Here is a 22,909-nt window from a genome sequence, read left to right on the forward strand (position 1 = left end):
CTGACCGACCCAGATGAAATTTTCTTTGTCGATGGCTCATGTGTAAGAGACGAAGTTGGGCAGTTGAGAGCAGCTTATGCTGTTTGTACAATTGCTGGAGTTGTAGAAGCTGGGTGCCTGGAAGGAGTACACTCCGCTCAGGTAGCCGAGATTATTGCCTTGACACGTGCTTGCTTGGCAAGCAATCAAATTCGAGTCACCATATACACCGACAGCCAATATGGTTATGGGGTGGTTCATGATTACGGGCAGTTATGGTCTCAAAGAGGGTTCATGACCTCTTCAGGCTCTCCCATTCGCAATGGAGAGTTTGTGCGCCTGTTGTTAGAGGCGTTGCAATGTCCAGCAGGTATCGCAGTTGTAAAGTGCACCGCACATACCAGAAATGAGGACTTCGTCTCGAAAGGCAATAGATATGCCGACGAAGTCGCGCGGTATTGCGCAGAACAAGGGTACTCTTTCACAGAGGTGGAAGTGGGTGGAATAAATGTAAGGACTGAATTAGCCATGATATTGGAAACTGTTGATACTTGGGATGAACTGGCAAACATGCAAGAAAATGCTCCTGATTTTGAAAAAGAAACATGGGAAAAGGCAGGATGTGTAGTGGGTGAGTCCCATTTTTGGGTCTCAGCAGATGGCAGAGCAGTGTTGCCCAATGAGATGGTGAGCCCAATGGCCAGACACATACATGGTCCCGTACACCTAGGGAGAGACGCTATGCTGAGAGTGTTTAGACAGACTTGGTACAATCCTAAGTTTAGAATAGCAGCAGAAGCAGTGTGCCAGCGTTGTGTGACCTGTCAGCAGCTGAACGTAGGGAAAAGAACACCAGTTGCACTGAGTCACATAGGAAGGTCTGGAGGTCCATTCAATCGAATGCAGATAGATTTCATTGAAATGCCGAGATGCAACCGCCTCCGCTATGTCCTAGTGGTTGTTTGTGTGTTCTCCAGATGGGTTGAGGCATACCCTACACGTAGGTGCGACACCCTCACAGTGGCCAAGTTACTGCTTAGGGAACTCATTCCGCGCTTCGGGGTGCCGGCCTCTTTGGAATCAGATAGGGGAACGCATTTCAACAGCGAGCTTGTGAAGATGATTTGTGCAGCTCTGAATATCGATCAGAAGTTGCATTGCAGTTACCGACCAGAAGCCTCAGGAATTGTGGAGCAGATCAATGGCACGATCAAAGCCCGAATTGCAAAAGTATGCTCCTCAACGACCCTGAGTTGGCCTGACGCCCTGCCATTGGTCCTCATGAGCCTTCGTAGTACCCCAGACAGAAGAACGGGGTTGTCACCACATGAGGTGTTAATGGGGAGAGCAATGAGGCTGCCATCTGTCCCAACTACTGCACTGTTAAATATCACAGATGATATGATCCTGGACTATTGTAAGGGGCTGTCTGACGCCATTCATTCTGTGTCCCTTCAGGTGCAGGCTGCCGAGGTTCCATCGTGCCAGGGCCCGTGCCATGACCTGTACCCTGGGGACTGGGTCCTGGTGAAAAAACATGTGAGAAGAAGCTGCTTGGATGTTCGTTGGCGTGGGCCCTTCCAGATCATCCTGATCGCGAATACGGCTGTGAAGGTGGGAGGCCTGCCCAATTGGATCCACGCATCACATACGCGAAGGGTTCCAGCACCTCGGGAAGAAACAGCTCCTCTCTCGGATAGACGTCCAGCAGAGGACCGAGAAGCCATAGAGGGGGCTAGCCAAGCTGAAGAGGTGCCAGCGGAAGCAGGGAACGAGTCTGACCAAGCTGAGGACGGTCAGTACAACAGCGAAACAGACGACGCTACAGAAGGAGAAAGTAGCTGGGAGTACGAGTCAGACACTGACAGGTCTGACAGAGAGCGAGAACAGACAAGAAGGAGAAGGAGTAGAAGGGCACGTGGAGAAGCTAATTGGCCGCAAAGAAGGAGCTCTAGCCTGAGGTCAACTCCAGAGGTAACCCTTCCTCCGATATCAGAAGACTCAGACCCGGAAGAAGGTGCTCAGGGCGCTGAAGCACCGGACCGAAGAAGGTCAAGAAGAGTGCGTGTGCCTAACAGAAGATACTCCACACCTGAGTGGACATATCTGGCGACAAATGTCTTTGAAGCAGGAGACAGGGAGGATTCGAGCGGTGGTGGTGTCCAGTTCTGAGCCCATCGTCACCGTGGAAATACGACTGTTGGTACCCGGAGTCGAACAAGAAGGGTCACTAACATTCATGCTCCCCAGACCTCCCCGCCTCAGCAAGTTAAAACATATGTTTCTTTCAGAATTGCAATTCCCCGACTTTGGTACAACGATAACAGCCCATGAAGAGCACAATCTTCGTTTGGAAATACTGAACTTTGCTATCGAAGCTGCAGGTACAAACCTGATAGTAGATGCTTAAAGGACTTTGTAAATAAAGCGAGCAGAAAAAGAAGATTACCTAGCGCCCAGGAAGCAGAGAATATTAGGGAACTTCCCTTGAGTTGATGGAGAAGGGCTAGGGTTGTCTTTATTGAACTGTTAAAGGACTTTTGCGAAAAAGGTTGTCAGCTTCCAGTTGTGTGGATTCTAAAGACAAAAGGAGTAAAAAGAGACTGTAAAGGAACGAGAAGAAAGGAACTTTGTGCCAAGATAAGAGAGAGCCATATTGTCTGACGAAATGGAAGCCGGCACCCAGAACCGCAGAGCTAAATGTATAATAGGTACACTAATAGTAGGAGTGATAATATTAATAGCTTTAGTGGTAACAATTTCTTATGTAAAGGGACATGAGGAAGAGGCGAAGGTAACTGATGTGAAATCTGTAGAAACGCTTACACCCATTGTTGCTGGTGAGAAAAGGGAAAACACTCAAGAGAAGGCGTTATTAGCTGCAGAAGCCCGCAGATTACACGTAGATGAGTCCCAAGGAGACTTTAGGTCAAATGCTTATGCTAAACTCTTATATGAATACGTGGATGCCATGGAGGTTAAGGACTGTTACGTCTGCATGCAGTTGCCAGCGTCTGTAGATGAAGGCATAAGATATCATCACCTCCCGCTGACATATGGCATTACATGTAGCTTATTGCTTAGTATATTTTATGAGAGAGATAGTTTTGAATACTATTTCTCCAACTATGATTCAGTGTTGCCAGAAGTCCCAAATTATAAGCAGATGAACAAATGGGACTACTGGAAAAGTGAAGACAGACTGGCCAAGTTCTTCATTCCTTGGATTACCTTAGATACTTCACATGCCCGTAGAAATAACCTGACATGCAAAGTGTCAGAAGTCGAGAAGAAGTTCATAGGGCAGGTGGATGATCGTTACAGGAGACAAAAGATTTTGAAAAAATCAGGACAATGGAAAACAGATTGGACCGAGGAAGAGAAGGCACACAAGAGAAAGGGTAGTAGTGGTCCAATAGCTTTAGATAAGACGCAGAGAGGAAAGCTATGTCTTCACCGAGCCAAAACGTATTATGAAAATGTATACGTGGGAGAAGTCGACTGTGAACATGCTTTCAATATAGAGTACTATACTAAAGATTTCCTGAAGGGAATGCAAGTGATTCCAAATGTGTATTTTGTATGTGGAAGAAATGCCTACGTGAGACTACCTGACAACTGGTATGGATCATGTTACCTAGCAATTGTCTTCCCCAAAATATATCATGCACAAGACTTAGTGATCATCGAGGGCAAGACATCATCGAGGGGAAGGAGAGATATAGGAGATGCAGAAATGGTTGGAGATGTCTTTGGAGCTATGTTCCCTCTTTTGGGAGTAATCCTTAATGATGTTAAAATTAGACGACTGGCAACAGTCGTCGACAGGTTGTCTGCCAGCACTGCTCAGTCCTTAATGCTGGTAGAAGGAGAGATGCAATCGATAAGGGCTATGGTTCTTCAGAACCGTCTTGCGTTAGATGTCCTACTAGCAAAAGAGGGCGGAGTCTGTAAGGCTTTGAAGGTCCAGGAATGTTGTACTTACATTCCAGACAATTCGAAGCCCCTTGAGAAAGTTATTAGGAACATAACTGATATTCACAAGGAGATCGAAGACTTGAGTAGAGAAAATGTCTGGGAAAAGGTGGGCCACGGAATGAGTGAAGTTGGAGGGTGGATTTCCGCCTTAGGCAAAAGCTTTGTGTGGTATATACTAAAACCTATCATCATAATATTGATCTGTGGGATCATATTGTGGGGATTGGTGAGGGTATTCAAATGGTACAGAGCAAGAAGGTCAGAAAGGGCCCAAAGAGAGCAGCTGCAGAGATTGGCTGCCATACAAGATAATCAGTACAGGAGTCTGAGGGCTCTGGAAGCGCAGAGACAAGTTATGCTAGCAATAACTGCAGTTTAAATATTAGTGATGACCCCGAGAGGTCATCAAAGGGGGGAACTGAGAGAGCGCAAACTGACCTAAATGTATGAGTGCATCACACTTACCTGTAGTAAGCACAAATCATGAGGAGAAATGCCATGAGTGCTAGTAGTATCTGCAATTATATTCTGAATGTATAGATAATGTAGAGATTTAAGTAGAAGTGGAACTAATACAGAAATGTGTGACACTATATGATTTATAGATGTGTTTACTGAATATTAGAATAAGAGTATTAACATGCTTTAATTAATGAAGAAGTTGAATGCTATAATCATTATGAGAAATATTGTAGGCCTGAATTGTTTAACATTGATTTACACGTACATGTCTGGGCCGAGAAATGTTGCAAACCTTTTTGGAAGTCTATGAGAGTTGGGTTCTTGGCTGCAGATGTCTGTCTGCAAGAGAAAGGGAGGATCCGATTATAAATAATATGAATAGAGGTCTGTTCAGTAGACGGCCCAGACATGGAGGAGGGTTCTGGAATGTTTAAGGGGTATCAGCGGGCCGGAGAAGAGTCTGAGAAGCAAGGTCAACTCCAACGTATGAGGCCCAATACAAAGCAGCATGGAAAAAGCCAGAAGCTACACCACGTGAGGGGCGTCTCATGAGGGGCGTCTCAAATGTTGTTGACTGTTTTGTATTAGGGACAGCACCCCTGGGTGGAGTTAGAGCAGATGCCTGAGGACCCTTTAGAGAGCGGATGGGTAGGCAGAGAGGGGTCATGACTGGAGAACTATAGGTTTTCACCAAGAGACTTAGAGTGAGTGACTTCCCTTGGGGGCCATTCACTGCTGACACCTTTGTTAGGTTGAGACTTGGTTAAGTAGGGATACCATCTAGAGCAGGGTAGGGACAGCCTAACCTGTGTGTTTTCCTCCAACTTAAATGAAGGAGAGATATGCGTCAATGCTGATAGCTTTATTATTCTTAGAACTTGTGCTGGTAATTTCCGTTGCTCGTCTGAGGGCTTTCAGAGAGCACATGTATGTAGTTGGACCTGTGTATCTCGTGAATCTCATTCTGAGATGTCTGTATTTGCAGCTTATCCTATCCTTACAATAAACTTTTGAAAGCTAGAAGTTGTTTGTGATCTTTTGGAGCGGGGTCCTTTATTGGGTGAACTAGCTTGGTAAAAGGTGCACTTTCTTTCCTTAATGACAGGCAACAAAGGTTCAGTCGACCAGATCGGGGTTTAGATCAATAGTGATAAGGTATCGATCAAAATCTCGCCCTTCCACAGCCATCCCGCTTTGCGCCCCCTAGCGCCTCTGCTGTGCATTTAAAAATGTCAACACAGGTGGAGCGATTTATCGCTCCTATCGATTGCACAGCCTTAGTCCTTAAGAAAAGGTAACTCAATTTTTCTGTTTAATTCATTCTTTTAATGTCCAATTTATCCATAGATCGGGACAATTTCAATCCAGTTTTTAACAGTCACATGTGTATTTGGAACACTTCAAATGTTGCAGATTGCCCATCCAGGCCTTTCTACTGCAACACATTAAATACATTTAAAAAGACATCCTCGATAACATATCCAATGCATTTCGGGCATAATATCCGCCCTTCGTCAGGGATTCACTACAAATTTTTAAAAAACACAGCGTAAAATCACAAACTCACCACCTCAATTAAGACGCTCATCACAATATACATCCTAGCTGGTATGCATGCCCTGTTTTTTAATCGCACATATTTAACGTGTTCCCTCTAATTCCTTGACTGTGCATCAAAGTCTAAACCACACCAAACGTTTCCCAATCCACAATCTTCCACAACCAATATCACTGTGACTTTCTCCCATCCTTCCCTCATAAAACTTCCCCCTTCAATCAACACATTTCTACCTCCTTACTTCACTCATCTTCCCATCGCACTTCTCGCTTTCATTACAACAATGTGTAAAACCTCCCATTTCAAAATGCCATCATATAGTCAGCCAGCACATGGATCTTTATGGCTAACCCTTAGCTGACAAGAACATTGATAGGCACAATTTAATGAATGATAAGAAGCTCTTAACTGGTAGTAAAACTGATTACCTAAAGAAGCACCTCACCACAGTTTACGCTTAATATTTGAAGATGATCCTCTGAGAACAATGCTCACGATAATTGGCAATAATAATAAAAAAACTCAGGAGCAAGAATTCCTCCACAATTGACTCTAAAGGATTCAACTCTAGACTTTGTCTGCTCCAAGACTCTCTCAACAGACTCAACTTCAAGATCCACAATGAAGAAGACTCAGATAGTTTGGTATCAGCTCTCAGCTCTTTGATTAGCCACACCTTTTGCACACGAACTTCGGAGCTACTACTTAATACTCAGCCCATCACTCCTGGACAGTGACAAAGTCTTGTTTGCCAGCCTTCAGGATACTCGCGTGGCACTATTCCAATCATCTTCCAGGCGGCTGAGAAAGTATGAAAAGATTGCCCACACACTTCACTCTTGTAAGGTACTCGTACCCCGCGATTTTAGTAAAAAAATTAAAATGGGGGGGGCCTTGAGGGTCCTTGTGGGACCCACTGAGCAGGCCTAGGAGGTCAGGGTGTTTCTACCCTGCCCCCTTGTTGCGTTCTACACGTTTGTTTTTCTGCTTTCTTGTGCCTTGGTCTACCGAGCACAAGATGGCTGCCAACACTTCCTGGTTTGGAGCGTTCACAGTCAATGAGCACGCAGCTCGTACTCGGAAAGGTATGCGTACGGTACTCATACGGTACTCGAACCCCACGATTTTTGTCAAAAAAAAAAAAATTGGGAGTGGGGCCTTGGGGGTCTTTGTTTGACCCCTTGAGCAGGCCTTGGGGGTCAGGGTGTCTCTACCCTGCCCCCTTTTTGCGTTCTACACGTTTGTTTTTCTGCTTTCTTGTGCCTCAGTCTACCGAGGCACAAGATGCCTGCCAACACTTTCTGGTTTAGAGTGTTGACAGACAGTTGACAGCCAATTAGCATTCAGCTCGTGCTCGGGAAGGTACAGAGTACAGTAAGCTTACAGTAAGCTTACTGTTTGCACCTCTAGATATACTTATGATTTTACTTTTGATTTTCTCAGGAACTACTGAACGGATTTACACCATTTAACAAAAAGGCCCATCTGCGAACAGAACTCTACCTTTTTGCCAAGTTTGGTGTGATTCCTTTCAGCCGTTCGGGCTGTAGCCCCCGCTAAAGGTCCTATGGGAAATTGCATGGGGAAAACATGTTTTGGGACCCCCTTTTTTTCTCGGCCCCCGCTTCACGAATCACCCCCAAACTTTCAGGGAAGGAGTGGAGCGGAGCAGGCCATCTTCTTGGAGAAATGCGCGAAGATTCGTCCACCAGCGCCAAAGTTATTCCAAATAGAATGTTGCGGATTTCCTATGGAAACTAGGTTTTAACTATAACTACCTACTGGCGACCGCCAGTAGGTAATATATATATATATATATATATATATATATATATATATATATATATATATATATATATGTGTGTGTGTACATAACTGATTATCATCAACAATCCTGAGGTGTTAGGAAAGCCATTGGGAAGTTCTGAGATGTCCTTAAAATTGACAAGGATCTAGTGAAGGGTATTCAGGAACATCCACAAATCACCTATCGCAGACCAAAATCGCTTAAAGATTTGATTTGCAAAACCCTTATCCCGGCCACAGTCAGAAATATTAAGGGCTTCTATGTCTGCGGTAAATGTAAAGCATGCAGATATAGTAAAAATATCAAGGAAGTTAAACTTTCGAGTCACTGTAAACCATTCAAAATTCTGAAACATGTCACATGCCAAACTGATCATGTAATATACGCACTCAAATGTCTGTGTGACAAATACTACATTGGCAGCACAATACACCCAGCAAAAAGCGAGTGTTGGAAACACCTACGTGCCATCAAAAACGGCGACAAACAGTATCCTGTAGCCAGGCATTTTGCCACACATCACAAAAGCAATAGCAGCCTAATGTCATTCTGTGTTCTTGAAAATGTCCCAGTCAGGGAGAGAGGGGGGGCAGAGTACAGGAACTAAGGAGGTTAGAATCAAAACTCATTATTAAATACCGCACTATGAAACCTGAAGGCCATAACCATGATGAGGAATTGGCAGTGCACCTAGGTTAGGTACAGGTTGCCCCTCTACTATTACAGCAACAGCTCGCTTTTAACTAAGACAAAGTGATTTATTTCCTTTTCGCCTGCTTCTTGTTTTTAAATACTGTTTGTGAGATTTACTTTGTTAATTGTGTATTCCAGATGGATGGTATAGTCACTTTGCTTCACAATTTTTTTTCTTTAATCTTTGCAGATCTTGGGAAGTCCTATTAGGAGAGTTTAAGACACATCACTGGCAAGATATGAATTGGAGCACGTATGACAGTTGGGGTATGACTGTTTCAAGATAATGAACAATAGATTTTGCCCGCTTGGGCTTGACTATGCAGTGGCACCCTATTAATTTTCGCAATACCAGAATGGATCTGAGAAAATATGGCGTTTTGATTAGCTGATTACCAAACAATACCCTTGTATGATGCTTTAGCCCAATGGGGCGAGAATCGCGAAAGGAATACCATAAGAAATTGTTTCAAACACTATGAAGTGTTAATATGGTTATATATATTTTCGGCAATTGTTAAATGTCACTTATATTTTTGTTACGCCAGTATAGAATTGTGCCTAGGTGACAATGTCGGGCGGACGGGGAGAGAGGCCGGGTGTGGGAGTCCTATTCCGGCGGCTCTTCCTTTTCTCCATTGGTCATAAAGTGTGTGGTGTGGGCAGCGGTCGGGATGAATCGCTTCACTCCGTTTTCAGTTTTGTTTCGATTATTGTCAGTTGGGATGCCGGGTGGTTCCCATGGTGTACTCCGTTTCGCGGAGGCCTGATGCAATTGAGGGTTGCCATGTTGGGTCACGAGGGAGCAGGGTGATTTGATTTCTTTGATTTGGGGCCAGTTGGGCACGGTCTCCTGCTTTGGCTGGCGGTGAGGCGTCTGGAGGACTTGGAGATTTTTGGCCTGGCGACCGTGCACAGGAATTTCGCGGTTGGTATGGTTGAATGGCTGGCCTCAGGGGGCTGTGAAGGCTACGTTTGTTGCGCGTTGTTTCGGGAATTTATGGACATCATGGGTGTGTTTTTCGGGGTCATCATTGTGGACTGTTTTGTTTAATTTTGCTGGAGTGCGGACTGGTGCGGGTGCTTTTGCGTGCCTTTGTGCGCAATGGTCGGTTTCACAGACTCCGCCTTGGCCTGCTATCCGCATGAGCCTTCTCGCGCTGCTCTCGGCGGAGGGGCCACTGGCGGTATGGGCGTCAGGTGGCCACTTTTTGGCTTGCATTCACACCGGGAGTTTTTGACGTTCCTTTGCACTGGCTGGCGCGCCCTTGCCTCGACCCACTGGTTTCCCAGCGTCTCGCACGGGCGGCGTGATTTTATTGACACAGCTTTCTCGGTTTTGTGTTCGTTCTATGGGGGTGTTTCCTGTGGCCGAGCCGTTTGGCCATCCGGGGGTGGGGCCATTGGGTGGCCTCGGGCTGTCCTCTTGTGCTCGCGTGTGAGTCCTAATCCGGTCAAAGGCAGCCCCCCCCCCCCCAGCTCACCCCTAGCGTTGCACCTCCCCCCCTCTGGCTCTTGCAGCCTGCTGGCTCCTTCAACATCAAAGTGCGCAACTTCAGAGTAGTGGGGGGAGCCTGCATATTTAAGCGTCCCTGACTGGCGCCGTGCACATGGCAAGCAGCAGGCTTTTGTTGGGGCGAGATCGATTTTCCACTGCTGTGAGGCTATGACTGGGAACATGGCGGTCCACTGATTTGCTTGTTCATCCACTACCGGGTTTGGATTGGTTGGGGTGTTGGTTTCGGTCATATTTTATACCCTCCAATTCGAACTGAGGACTGGTTGATATTGTCTTGCAACACGCTTAGTTTGAGTTCGTGCCAGGTCTAGGGTGCGACAAGGGGCTGCACCGCACTGTTGGAGGTTGCACGTGGCCAGCGGTAGTGTTTCGTTCCTTCAATTGCACGGTCTGCGGGGTTTCCCCCCGGCTGGCCTCCTCGGTCCAGCTGTTGTTGGGGTCTAGTCACTTGTGGCCCGCGCCCCTCTGTCAGACTACTCACTTCAGCAATGCACCGACTCTGTGAGGTCGGAATTGGGCATCGCGGGGGCGAGGACGGTTTTGTACAAGGGTGGGTGAGCGGCGTGTCTAGATGTTTTCCCGTCCCCCCCCCTCCCTTGCACTTTGTTTGGTGTGTGGGGAGTGCATTCCTGCTGGCAAGCTGCGCGTCGATGCGTTCTGGCTAACAGTGTTCAGGCAGGGCTCCGGTTGGTACCCAGGAACACCGAACGGGGACCATTGGGTGGTGTCCTTCGTGCACCGCTGGCTCTACGGGTCGGGAAGTTGGTGCTTGTCATTCGCCCCCCCTTGTTGTTGCAGACGGGTGTCAAGCATCGCTCGATGCAGCGTTCACTTCTCCAGTCAGCGTTGGTCACGTCTGGGTTAGTCCCTTCGAGGACTACGGTTATCGGTAGCCACGGAGGGAGGAACTTCCATGGTATTGCTCCTGTGAGGGCTCACACTATTTCTCCCTGCCATTTATCCGCAATTTTCAGTGCTTCAGATGTTTTAAGTACATCCTCCTGGAGCTATTCTCCTACGGAGAGTGTTAGCCCGGTACCTTTACAGAGCGACCATCGTCCTCCCTACTAAAAGAACGTTCTTGTTACCTGTGCAATCACTGCGTAATAGGTAGCAAGCAGCGTGTTACAAGAGAAAAGTGAAGTGCGCATATTACATTTGTGTACCAATTCCAAGTGATAATTGCGTTCTAGCAGTAAGGGATTTCGCACATGGTGCATTACAAGGTTAATGGTGTAATGTACGCTACCTACACTAGTAGGAGGTTTATACAACTATACTGGTGGGAGTTCAACAGTAGAGCTAACGTTACATAGCAAGGGCGGATCTTGAGCTAGTTGCACACCCAAGCTCTGCTTATTATAATTAATGTGACGGTGGGCTGGGTATTAACCCGCAGTAGTCCAAATATCGCAGTGCACCCGGTGTGTTGGAAGGTTTCCTGTTAATGTTTTCGGTGCTAGCACCGGTTTCTAGTCTTTACTGACGCTCCGCAGCCCACCCCAGTGCACAGTCACGCACTCTCTCTTAAATAGGCCTTATTTAGCGCTGACCTCAGAGCGTATCGGAGCGCTTCAAATAGGAACAAACTGTTTCTTGAGAGCCCTACAAGGACCACCTTATTTAGTTATTTATTTGGCACATTTGTAGAGCGCTCTGTTACCTGGAGGTGTCCTGGCGCTGGTGTAATAGAGCTAGCGTGAGTGAGCAGGCTTACTGAGTGAAAAGCCAAGTCTTTAGTCCTCTTCTAAAGGCCATCAGATCCTTACATAGGCAATCGCTCAGTCACATGGAGGAAAGTGTCAGACGGGAGCAAACAATACATGTAATGGCATAGTGTGCATTACAGGGGGATAACGTGTATTGAGTGCAACTTACAATAGCGTGCTAGGTACAGTTAGAGGCATTATTCTGGAATAACTGGCCGGGCCGGCCCGGGATGAGGTGGTTTCTGGGTAGAATGGTAAGGGGAAGAGTCAAGAGCACAGGCCATGCTCACTATCTTAATATACAAGACAGTATTTAATATTCTTCCTGCTTTATCAGGAGTTTTAGCAGAACAGTGACACTGTTTGCAATGGAGGGTGCGAGCGGTTCATTATGGACTGCTATTGAAAGCGATGCAAGAATTAGGTACGAGGCTGCATCACAGGCAGACCGTCTTTCACAGCACGAGCAGTGGTCGTACGTGTGCAAGGCCGGGAAGCTACAGTATATATAGACAGCAAACTGGGTCCCAAGTTGAGCAGGCTCCTCGCTATACTATCTCAGGCAGGTGTATGTAGGGCATGGTATAACATAGCACTGCAAATTCATGCCCCCCCAGCCTTCACTAGATTTAGCCACGCCCAGGCCACACCCTCTGGCGGAGGGCTAGCTATGTTGCGGCTGCAAGCGAGCCGCGGGAATAGTTGGTTTCACACCCAGGGTCACGTGGGAGCACGTCCTTGGAGCCTCCAACTAGGGCAACATAAGAGACGACTGCCCGGCGTCTCCTGGGGCACGTCCTTTGACCGATACTAGTGGGTAGTACGTGTATACAGTTGGCTATTTTCCTTAGCATAGGTGTTAGTGGGTTGCGGCCCTAGGGCTTGTAGGAGTGCTATACCATGAGGTACTGCTGGTCGATTTGTTCAAGAGTTGCATGGCTAGACTCCGCTATTGTCTTCCCCGTCATGTGCTGGGGTTTTCATGCCGGGGCACAATATGTTGCACAAGTACACCTTGCATGATTATAAGGCCACCTGTGCCATCCTAGGGGGAGGGGGCCCTTCGTGGTTCCACGCCTAGCACTGCGGGGTACCCAACAATTGCTTGATAACGTTTAACCTCACTGGGTGAGAAAGCCTCCCTGTACTCACCTATGTGCGGCAGGGCCCGTCACTGCTTTTCAACGGTATTCGTGCCTCTGTCAGGTGGGGGGCAGTGCTGGCCCTGCCTACTGCCCTTCAGGAATAGTAGTCAGGGTGGCCCGCACCCAGCTGCACCCTTTCACAGGCTTTGAGATCTCCTCCCTGATCGATTTTGTCAGCTGGTCTACAGAGGCTTGCACAGCGTAGAAGCCCTTGATTTTACGGCAGCTTTGAGGCAGCTAAATCACAAAGAGAATATCGAGATAAGCGGCATCCCTGTACTCCAGGGTCACGCGCTGCATTGTTGGCATGTCTTCCTCTCTGTTACGTTAGTTGTAGAGGCCGGCTAACGGCAGCCAATATGCTGGTATGGGCTTCCGCTGCCGGGTCCCCCTGGGGATCGACAAGGCTCCCTGGGTTTTTTCCCAGGTACACACTACCTAGGGCAGACAGGCTCCGTAAAATTTTCAGAAGTGTGTTTCATTCTTAAGCTGTTGTGACGGGCACTATTCGGTCCTCTAAGCCGTGGTTTGGCGGAGGCTAGAATTGCGAGGTGAATAGTGTGCAATTTCAAGCCTCATTTTTCTATAGACTACGAAGTAAATAAGCAATGGCATCCGAACGACAAAGACCAGCATCAGCCTGTCATCCGCCATTCGTTAATGTGCCGCAAAATGGGAAAATGATCGCATATAGTAGGTATTTCCTTCTTTTTCCAACCATAACCTATTTAGTTATCGAAGAGAGGGACAGGTCGGGGCGGAGGCTTGTTCCTGATGATGGTGACCTGACAGTTAATCCATGGGGTAGCTGGGACAGCGAGCCCTGCAGCTTACCCCACAGCTTTCCTTTCGTGTATTTCGTTCTGAAGTGCTCAGACAGTTCTGTTAGCACGAGGTTGTTGATGCTTTGAGAGAGGTGTCTTTGTACCTGGCGGAATGTCATGTTGTGGCAGAGTTGTGCGTGTGTGGCGGATGTCCCGTCTAGGGCGCATGGGCAGAACTCAGTTTATGGGCGCCTCAACTGAGTCTCAGTCAGCGGTTAGCAGTCCGCATAGTGCCCATACTGTACAAGTAGCCTTACCTCTGTCGTGTGGAGAGCGTACGAGCTCTTTCAACCATAACACATTATGCAATAAGGTACAAAGAGTTTAATGTGGAGAGCGGCACCCAGTACTCCAGGAAACACGCGCTGCATTGTCTTCATATTTCAGAAGATGTGTTCATTTTTAAACTATAGTGATGGGCACAATTCGTTTCGCCATTCAGGGGTAAGGTTGAAGGCCAGAAGTGCGAGGTGAACAGTGCAGTGCGCAAGTGAGCCTATTATCTCATGGACTAAGGAGTATGAAAACAATGTCGGCCTAGCGTTAAAGACCAGCTCCAGTCTGTCACTTGCCATTTTGAATGTGCTGCAGAAATAAGAATATTTTCTTTCTGAAAGTCAGGTTATTTACCTCTTTTCCATCTTTATACTTATTTTAGTTTTGAGAGATGGAGCAGCTGGGACAGCGGGTCTTTAGCTTTCCCTACATGTTTTCTTTCAGTGGTATCAAAGTGCTTTCTCTTATAAGAGAAATTCCAACAGTATGCCACCCCTGTTATTGGATGCTCACAATGCACTAGTAATTAGTGAGACTTTACGGTCAAATGCTGGTCTAAGGCTGTGCCTCTTGGTTGCTATTGGGATGGCTGTGCGGAAGCAAGTTTAAGCTACAATAGTATAAAATGGTGTTAGTATCCGGTTTTAGGGACACTGCTAACTGAGAAAAAGTTAATTGCAAGACATAAGGACGAAGGTTGCAGGTAGGAAGGAAGCTAAGTAGTGGGGGGCCCGGGCGGCGTCGGTTGCCGCCGGCCGGGCTGTGGCGGAGTTACAGGGCAATCCGGAAGCAGAGAAGTTCAGCACTGGACCTCAGCGGGCACATAGGGGTGCCAGAGCCTAAGACCTGGGGCCTCATGGGAGGTTCCGGGTACACGTGTCGGCACCCCATTCGTCCTTCGGGCGGTTGTGGGCCTGTGCAACCGGGGGTTTGCCTAGTACGCCCCGCAAGGGGCGTGAGTATAATGTTTACCATAAGGGGCAGCACATGGTGGTTCGCCACGGTGCTGCCTGGCTCATCAGGCGGGCAGGTGGCGAGAATGCGGCCTGCCCTTGGATTGCCCGTAAGATAACCCACTATGATTACATAACGTTGTATGTAATAAATAAACCTGCAGCAGTTTATCCCAATGTAACACTGGTGTCTAGTGTGTTATTTGCGGGATGCATGCTAAGTGTGGGGTGGGGGGTCCCTGTCGCCCTGAAGTATCTATGCGGCTGCCCGAGGCCACGCAGTGGCCATCAGGAGGGCGGCCCCGTAGATACAGAGGGCTTCCCCCGCCCCTCTTTAGCCTCCCTCGGGCAGGCGGAGTCCCGAGGGGAGTTAGGAGGAGCTGGGTGGGCATGTCCGGTGCGGCAGGCGGGGCGAGGGGTACTTAAACCCCCTCGCCATTTTCTCTGCCTCTTTGCCGCACCGGACGCGCCGTAGTGTCCTCGTGTGGGGACACACATTTTCCCTCCCGACCTCTCACCCTGTGTGTCAGCTTGTGGAGGACAGTTTGAACGTTTTAATGTTTTAATTTTCGTTGCAGGCGGAGTTACAGGGCAATCCGGAAGCAGAGAAGTTCAGCACTGGACCTCAGCGGGCACATAGGGGTGCCAGAGCCTAAGACCTGGGGCCTCATGGGAGGTTCCGGGTACACGTGTCGGCACCCCATTCGTCCTTCGGGCGGTTGTGGGCCTGTGCAACCGGGGGTTTGCCTAGTACGCCCCGCAAGGGGCGTGAGTATAATGTTTACCATAATGGGCAGCACATGGTGGTTCGCCACGGTGCTGCCTGGCTCATCAGGCGGGCAGGTGGCGAGAATGCGGCCTGCCCTTGGATTGCCCGTAAGATAACCCACTATGATTACATAACGTTGTATGTAATAAATAAACCTGCAGCAGTTTATCCCAATGTAACACTGGTGTCTAGTGTGTTATTTGCGGGATGCATGCAAAGTGTGGGGTGGGGGGTCCCTGTCGCCCTGAAGTATCTATACCCTTGTATGATGCTTTAGCCCAATGGGGCGAGAATCGCGAAAGGAATACCATAAGAAATTGTTTCAAACACTATGAAGTGTTAATATGGTTATATATATTTTTGGCAATTGTTAAATGTCACTTATATTTTTGTTACGCCAGTATAGAATTGTGCCTAGGTGACAATTTAATTATCCTAACTGTGCACATCTAATTCACATTATTGAATTAACAATGAATGTTACTTTATTGCCGTAGCAAAGTTGTTTTCTAGCTCCAATGTATCAGGACTACAGCGAGTCTGCCTACTATGTTTACACTTTGGTGAAAGTCATGTGACATGTATTTAAATGTCACACACACATACACTCGCGCTCGTGAGAAAGAAGGCGTGACCTTCGAAACGCGTCGAGTGGAGCGTTATTGAATAAACACGCTTTATTGAAACAAGCGGCCTGGACATTGTTTTGTTCCTTGAAACAATAATCAATCCGGTGGATATATATATATACATATATATATATATATCCTTTCACCAAACAGTCTGTAACTGGCGCGCCAAAATAGCGGGTGCAATTTCCGAGACCAGACCCAGTCCCGTGGAAATTTTTTAACAGCAAATTATGAAGAAACTGCACTCCTGAACACGAGGTTGTCAGGTTTTTAAAGCGTCTTTATTCCATTCATGGAACAGCCACCATCACCCACCAACGTTTTGAACAAAAAATGTTCTTTCTCACGGTAATGTGAGTCCGTTTTCACTTTCAATATTTATAGGTTTCAATTACAAAGCCAGAACAGTGCATTCTGGTTCTTGTATTTTTATAGGGACATCGATCGCCTTTTTTCCTTTTTTTCGTTTCAAATACAACTTTATCAAATTATATATTATGCAAGCACATTGATTCTCATATATAATTGTTGTTGTCATGCATTAGTCATTATAATAATAAAAAGCAATTTTTTCTGCATTCATTGTCATTCCTGAGTTGTATGTACTGTTGTTATAATATATGCGATTATTAAAGCATGATTCTCTATTTTTCTGCACCTTGTTTACAATAGTTTGTTTAACAAATAGGTCTCGGTATAGTACCCAAGAGCTATTCTGCGTTTGTTTAGAGGTATAGTACCTAACAGCAGTATTATTTACAGCTCAGAGATTCCTTATTTTTAACAATATTATAAAAGTACATGCATTTCTTCATCCCCGTTCAGGCCATACAGGGTCTTCGTTTTGAAACGAACTATGAGACGTGATTCCAATTTTCTCAATTTTGGGGTTTGGTTGCCACCTCTTTCATTTGCTGGCACTGTAGCAATCCCAAAGTAACGAATATTTTCCCAATTTGTTCGATGTTGTAGATGGAGGTGTTTGGGAATTGCATATGAGTGACATGTCCTTGTTGTGAATTGCCCTTAGATGTTCCAGGATGCGCTTTTTCAGGGGGCAAATGGTGCTCCCTATGTAGCGCATTCCACATGCGCATTCCAACATGTAGACTACATAAGATATATCACAGGTGATCTTTTCTCTGATTTCAAAACATTTGCCTCTTCCATCATTTAGTTTGGATATTGTTTTTCCGATTTTGCAGGCTTTGCATTTGTTACAGTGTACAAATCCCATTTGTTTCGGTTTCATCCATGTAGTTTTCTTCATTATCGAAAAGTGACTTTTCACCAATTTGTCTTTCAAAGAGGGGGCTTTTCGATATGTGATTTGGGCATATTTGCCAACCGATGTACCTGGAAATCAATTTTTATCCATGATGACAGCGCACCCACTTGGTGAACATTTCGCGCACTACAACACCCAGAAGTCTAAGGACCTTGCACACGGAGGCAGGTGTTGATAATGAGAGTGAGCAACGGCGCTGTTAATCATTTCCAAGCCACTGACGAAGGGGTTTCCTGAAACGCGTATGGCTTAAGGAGCAGTGATGTTGTGTTACCTGACAGAGTGCCTGCTGGCGAGCACTTGATCCATAAAGTGGACTTCATTTTCAACTCGTGTGGTCTCACCTTAAATTTTGGGCTCCTGCAGTTTTGGATATATATATATAAAAAACCATATATATATTCACTGAAAAAACCATAGGTTATAGACCATATATAGTTAGGAATTAGCATTTAAAAAACCTTATTTTACTCACACAAAACCATTGAAATTCCATATATAGTTAGTTGCACTAACTATATATTGCGCACCCGCAATCCACTGCTGATCATGTCACATATTACATCATTCATGACATGGTCAGTGACATCACTGATGACATCACTGATGACATCTCAAATGACATCACTGATGACATCACTGATGACAACATCCAGTGACTATGTTTCTGTAAAGTTAAAATATGTCTTACATATTGAAGAATGAGTGGATGTATAAGTGTCTGGACGAAGGATTTAGTAGGTGCATGACTGAATGTATGAGTGAGTGATTAAATGTGTCTCACTGAGTGCATGGGTTAGTGACTAAACTGTCTTAATTTGTGCATCATTATGTCTGTTGTTCTGTAAACTGCTGCATGTGTTGATCAGTAGCTATATGAGTAACTATATGGGTTATTGATTGATTGCCCAAGTATTTGCATGGGAGACTGAGTGTGTGTGTGGCTGGATGGGAGGTGTGTGACTCTGTACAGATCAATGTGTACTTGTATCAATGATTGTATAAGAGAGTAAGTATGTGTTAGTATATGGTTGAAAACGTAAGGTGCTCTATGTTTAACTGTATAGAGTAGAAAATGGAAGTGTGATTGATTCTTTACAGGACTGACTAGGTGTGTGAGTAACTCCATGGATGAGTGGCAGAGTGTGAGTGTCTGTATAGGTGTATGAGTGCATATGATTGTGTTGTAAACATGAGTGATTGTATGTATGAATGATTGTATGGGTGAATGAGTGAATGTGTGTGTAGACGTAGGAATCAGTGAGTACGTATGTAGTAACTAGTATTGGTGTGTCAATGGTTTCAAAAATTATACTCTGTTTTTAACACTGGGTGAAACAGAGGTTATATTAAAATGTGAAGAGATGCATTGTATTGTCACATGAATAATATCATCAGTGATGTGGTCATTGATGTCAAATGAGATGTCATCAGTGATGTCATCAGTGATGTCATTTGAGATGTCATCAGTGATGTCATCAGTGATGTCACTGACCATGTCATGAATGATGTAATATGTGACATGATCAGCAGTGGATTGCGGGTGCGCAATATATAGTTAGTGCAACTAACTATATATGGAATTTCAATGGTTTTGTGTGAGTAAAATAAGGTTTTTTAAATGCTAATTCCTAACTATATATGGTCTATAACCTATGGTTTTTTCAGTGAATTTTCAAGGTTTTGTAAATGCTAATTCCTAACTATATATGGTCTATAACCTATGGTTTTTTCAGTGAATTTCAATGGTTTTTTAATAGCAAATATCATAAGCTGTCGAATGTCAAGTACGTGGTAAGTGAAAACATTTTCGTGTTTATGCACACTGATCTGCTTTGAATGGTGCCCCCCCCCCTCATTTCTATTAGGAGTACTCTCTCTTTGCAGATAGTGAAAGGTAGTTAACGCAGGCCTTTGCCCCCGTTGTAATCCGTCGTGCCTGCTTCTCTCTCCATTTGATTGATTGTTATCCAAGTATTTACTGTTTTAGAATTAGTTCTCTTTGGTTCATTCTCTATTTACAAACAAACACAGAGTCGCAATACTCTGTTTAGTCTTTGCAGATAACGAAAAATCGTGTAAAAAAAAGAAAAGGAATCGAGCAAAATCAGTAGGCCACTAATGGGATCTCTTTTTGACCTCGCTAAAATAGAAACATTAGGAACAACCCCTCATGACAAATACAAAACTAGTGAGATGAACTGAACTCCACACAATGATGGCTGCAAAACAGCTCGGCTCCGCCACCCACCCCGCCCAAAATAACGATAAAGAGCGGCTGCCATGATTGGTTGCGGAATGGCCACGACGGAGCTACGAAATGATGCTGCTCTCATGCTAACCCCAGCTTCAGTCTGAAACATCCAGAAACACTGTAGACTACCAATTCGATCAGTTCCGGTAGCGCCCCAATGTAACCCGGTAGAGAAGAACTAGCCCTCCCCTCTTTGACTGATGGTTCTTGTTGCCTGTCCCTTCTGTTGTCATTTAACAGAACTATTTAGCCTGCTGAAAGGGGTTGTGTTCCGACCGCTGGTTGGTGGAGACATTTTGACTATATTCTGGACCTGCGTTGTCGCGTAATGCGTCATATGACGCGCCGCGTTAGCGCATCCGGAAGTCATCCGGGGCGCGCAGCGCGTAACGTAAGCATAACAAGTCATGTGACTTGTTAATAAAACTTTTCATTGGTTCATTTTACTTTTCTTATTGTAATGATGAAAGGCTTGGTCATATGACCTAAAAATTACGCTTTTCATTACTTCCGAACATTATTTTTTCTTAAATATATGTTATAATGTTCCAGACTAATGTACTTTCCCGGAAATTTTACAACTGTCCTGCAAGTAAAATATATTCTTTTTTCGAGAAAAAGAGCGTTTCTTCGTCCCATGATGGAGCCGTTGAGCAAAAGAGGGTCGACCTGCTGTCTTAGTCGCCGATACGCCTGAATATGAGATTCTTATCGATCACTTTATGTTGCAGGAATAGAAAACACAACAGCCCTTGACCATTTATCTTTACTGCGTTCCTTCGTATTATACCTTTTACCCTTCATGTAATTGGTCTGCTTTATTTCACTTGCCTTTTAATGATTCTAAAACAGTGACTATTATTACAAACTTTACCAATGTATATACTACTACCATGTTTTCTTTTAAAAACCTTTATTGTGAAAATTTCATTATACAAATACGAGCCTATAACCACGTGGGCCGGCCACGGAGCAAACTGTAATCGTATGTGATGAGTAGACATTTACACTGTAGAGGAACGTAACGGGCGGGCCATTAGGTTGCAAGAACTAAGGTGTCTAACAGTTACGGAATCGGTGGACGTACATTTTATAATTAAAATACGACAGGGCCAGTTACAATAAAATTATCTAGATATACATTTGCGGGCAAGTACCATGGGTGACGTTAATTCGAACTTTCAACAGTACAGTAATCAATAACACATCAGAACTTAATATCAATAGGGATGTCGAAATATTCAATCAATTCTCGTCCCCGCCCGCCATGTGCTTCAAAACTGCATACGTATCTCGTGATTTCAAGGTTCTGCAACCAGTACACAACAAGGAGTTACGAGTCCCATTTATTCCGGCGCCATTTTGGGCGAGGACGGGCAGGTCCAGGATATAGTCAAAATGTCTCTACCAACCATCGACTATGATGATGTTCATATGCTGTATTTATTAGAGTAACACTCATCTGTCCACATGAAATTAATTTGCCACAATCTAAACATGTCATTTTAATCTTTCCAAAGTTCTTCTAAAAATTTGGGACCGTTTCCCTTGCCTCTGAAGCTCTCAGTGCCACTTCTTTGATGAATGTACTAGCAGGTCAGGGGTTCTCCTCCAAATCTCTCTTTTATGCAGCACTATAATTAATTGGTGCCACCTCTCCATATGACGATGCATGGTATAGTTACCACAACTATATTTTTTTTCGGTTCCTCTGGAGAGTTCATCGTGGCAGATGAAGCGTGTAACGTACCGGGCATTTACCTTTTTTTGCATGTACAGGAAAGGAAAAAAAAATCGAGCGTCCGAGTTCTAAGGTGTCCCAGGGCCATTTTAGTGGAGGACATGATACAGCGATAATGCCCTGGATAAGGACACTTCCTTCGGGCACCCCACGCCGTCTTTCGGCGCAGCATTGTAGGATGGCCACACCAGTGCGGCAACTTGCTAGACACCACCTCGGTGCCATCCGGATCTCGGCGCCCCACTGCAGATGAACTGCCTCCACATGGAGAAGCGGGAGAGGCTCGTTTGCGCCGCCTCCCCCCCCCCCTTCGGGCACCCCACGCCGACTTTCGGCGCAGCATTGTAGGATGGCCACACCAGTGCGGCAACTTGCTGGACACCACCTCGGTGCCAACCGAATCTCAGCGCCTTGTGTTGTCTTCCATTCCGAAAATATTGTTGGCAGCATTTTGAAAGGAAAGACAAACAGCCGTTTGTGGCCCTCACTACACCGTTCTCCTAGTGAGTCTCACATTGTTACATTTAGGAAGAATGTTGAAGAGTAGTATGTTGAAAATCTGAAGCCATTGTTATACAAACTCTCAACCAGCCTTGGATGGAAAAATCCTGAAGAATGTACAAACTGAAAACCAGTTTTTCTCTGTATAGCATCAGCAGCAACGCTTGAGTCAGCTTTGTGTGAAGCCGCCATTTTGATTCAATCAATAGCGTCCCCCTGCACACATTCAGGGACCTGGTCGTGTCTTCAGGTCAAACGGATTGTGGGACAAGATGCACAAAGGAAAAGGAAAAAAGTTCCGCCGGACCCCGGGAGGTGGCCGCCTATGTCATGGGCGATCTTAGGCCACACCAGGGCAATAGTGAAGCTGCAGCAGGTGCAAATAAGCTTCAGACAGTGTTACAAGCGCTGCTCAGAACTCTCAACTATGACACCACCTCGGTGCCATCCGGATCTTGGCGCCTTGTGCTGGTTCCGGCCTATTCACACATCGGTCCGCTACTGACGCCACCTCACAGGCCAACGAGGCACCCCACGCCGACTTTCGGCGCAGCATTGTAGGATGGCCACACCAGTGCGGCAAATTGCTGGACACCACCTCGGTGCCATCCAGATCTCGGCGCGTTGTGCTGCCTTCGGCCTATTCGCCACAAGTGCGCACGCAACTCAGCTGCATAGCGAGTGAAACACCAAGGGGCGCCCCACTGCAGCCGAGGAACCTCCATCTTGGGGGCGACGCACAGCATCACATTGCTTTCCAATGCAGTCAGATCCTCAAACAGCCCCCACTGACTGACGCGAACTCACAGGCCAACGGGGCG

The sequence above is a fragment of the Lissotriton helveticus genome, chromosome 3_2, assembly GCF_964261635.1.
Source record: "Lissotriton helveticus chromosome 3_2, aLisHel1.1, whole genome shotgun sequence".
In the NCBI taxonomy this organism is placed as follows: Eukaryota; Metazoa; Chordata; class Amphibia; order Caudata; family Salamandridae; genus Lissotriton; species Lissotriton helveticus.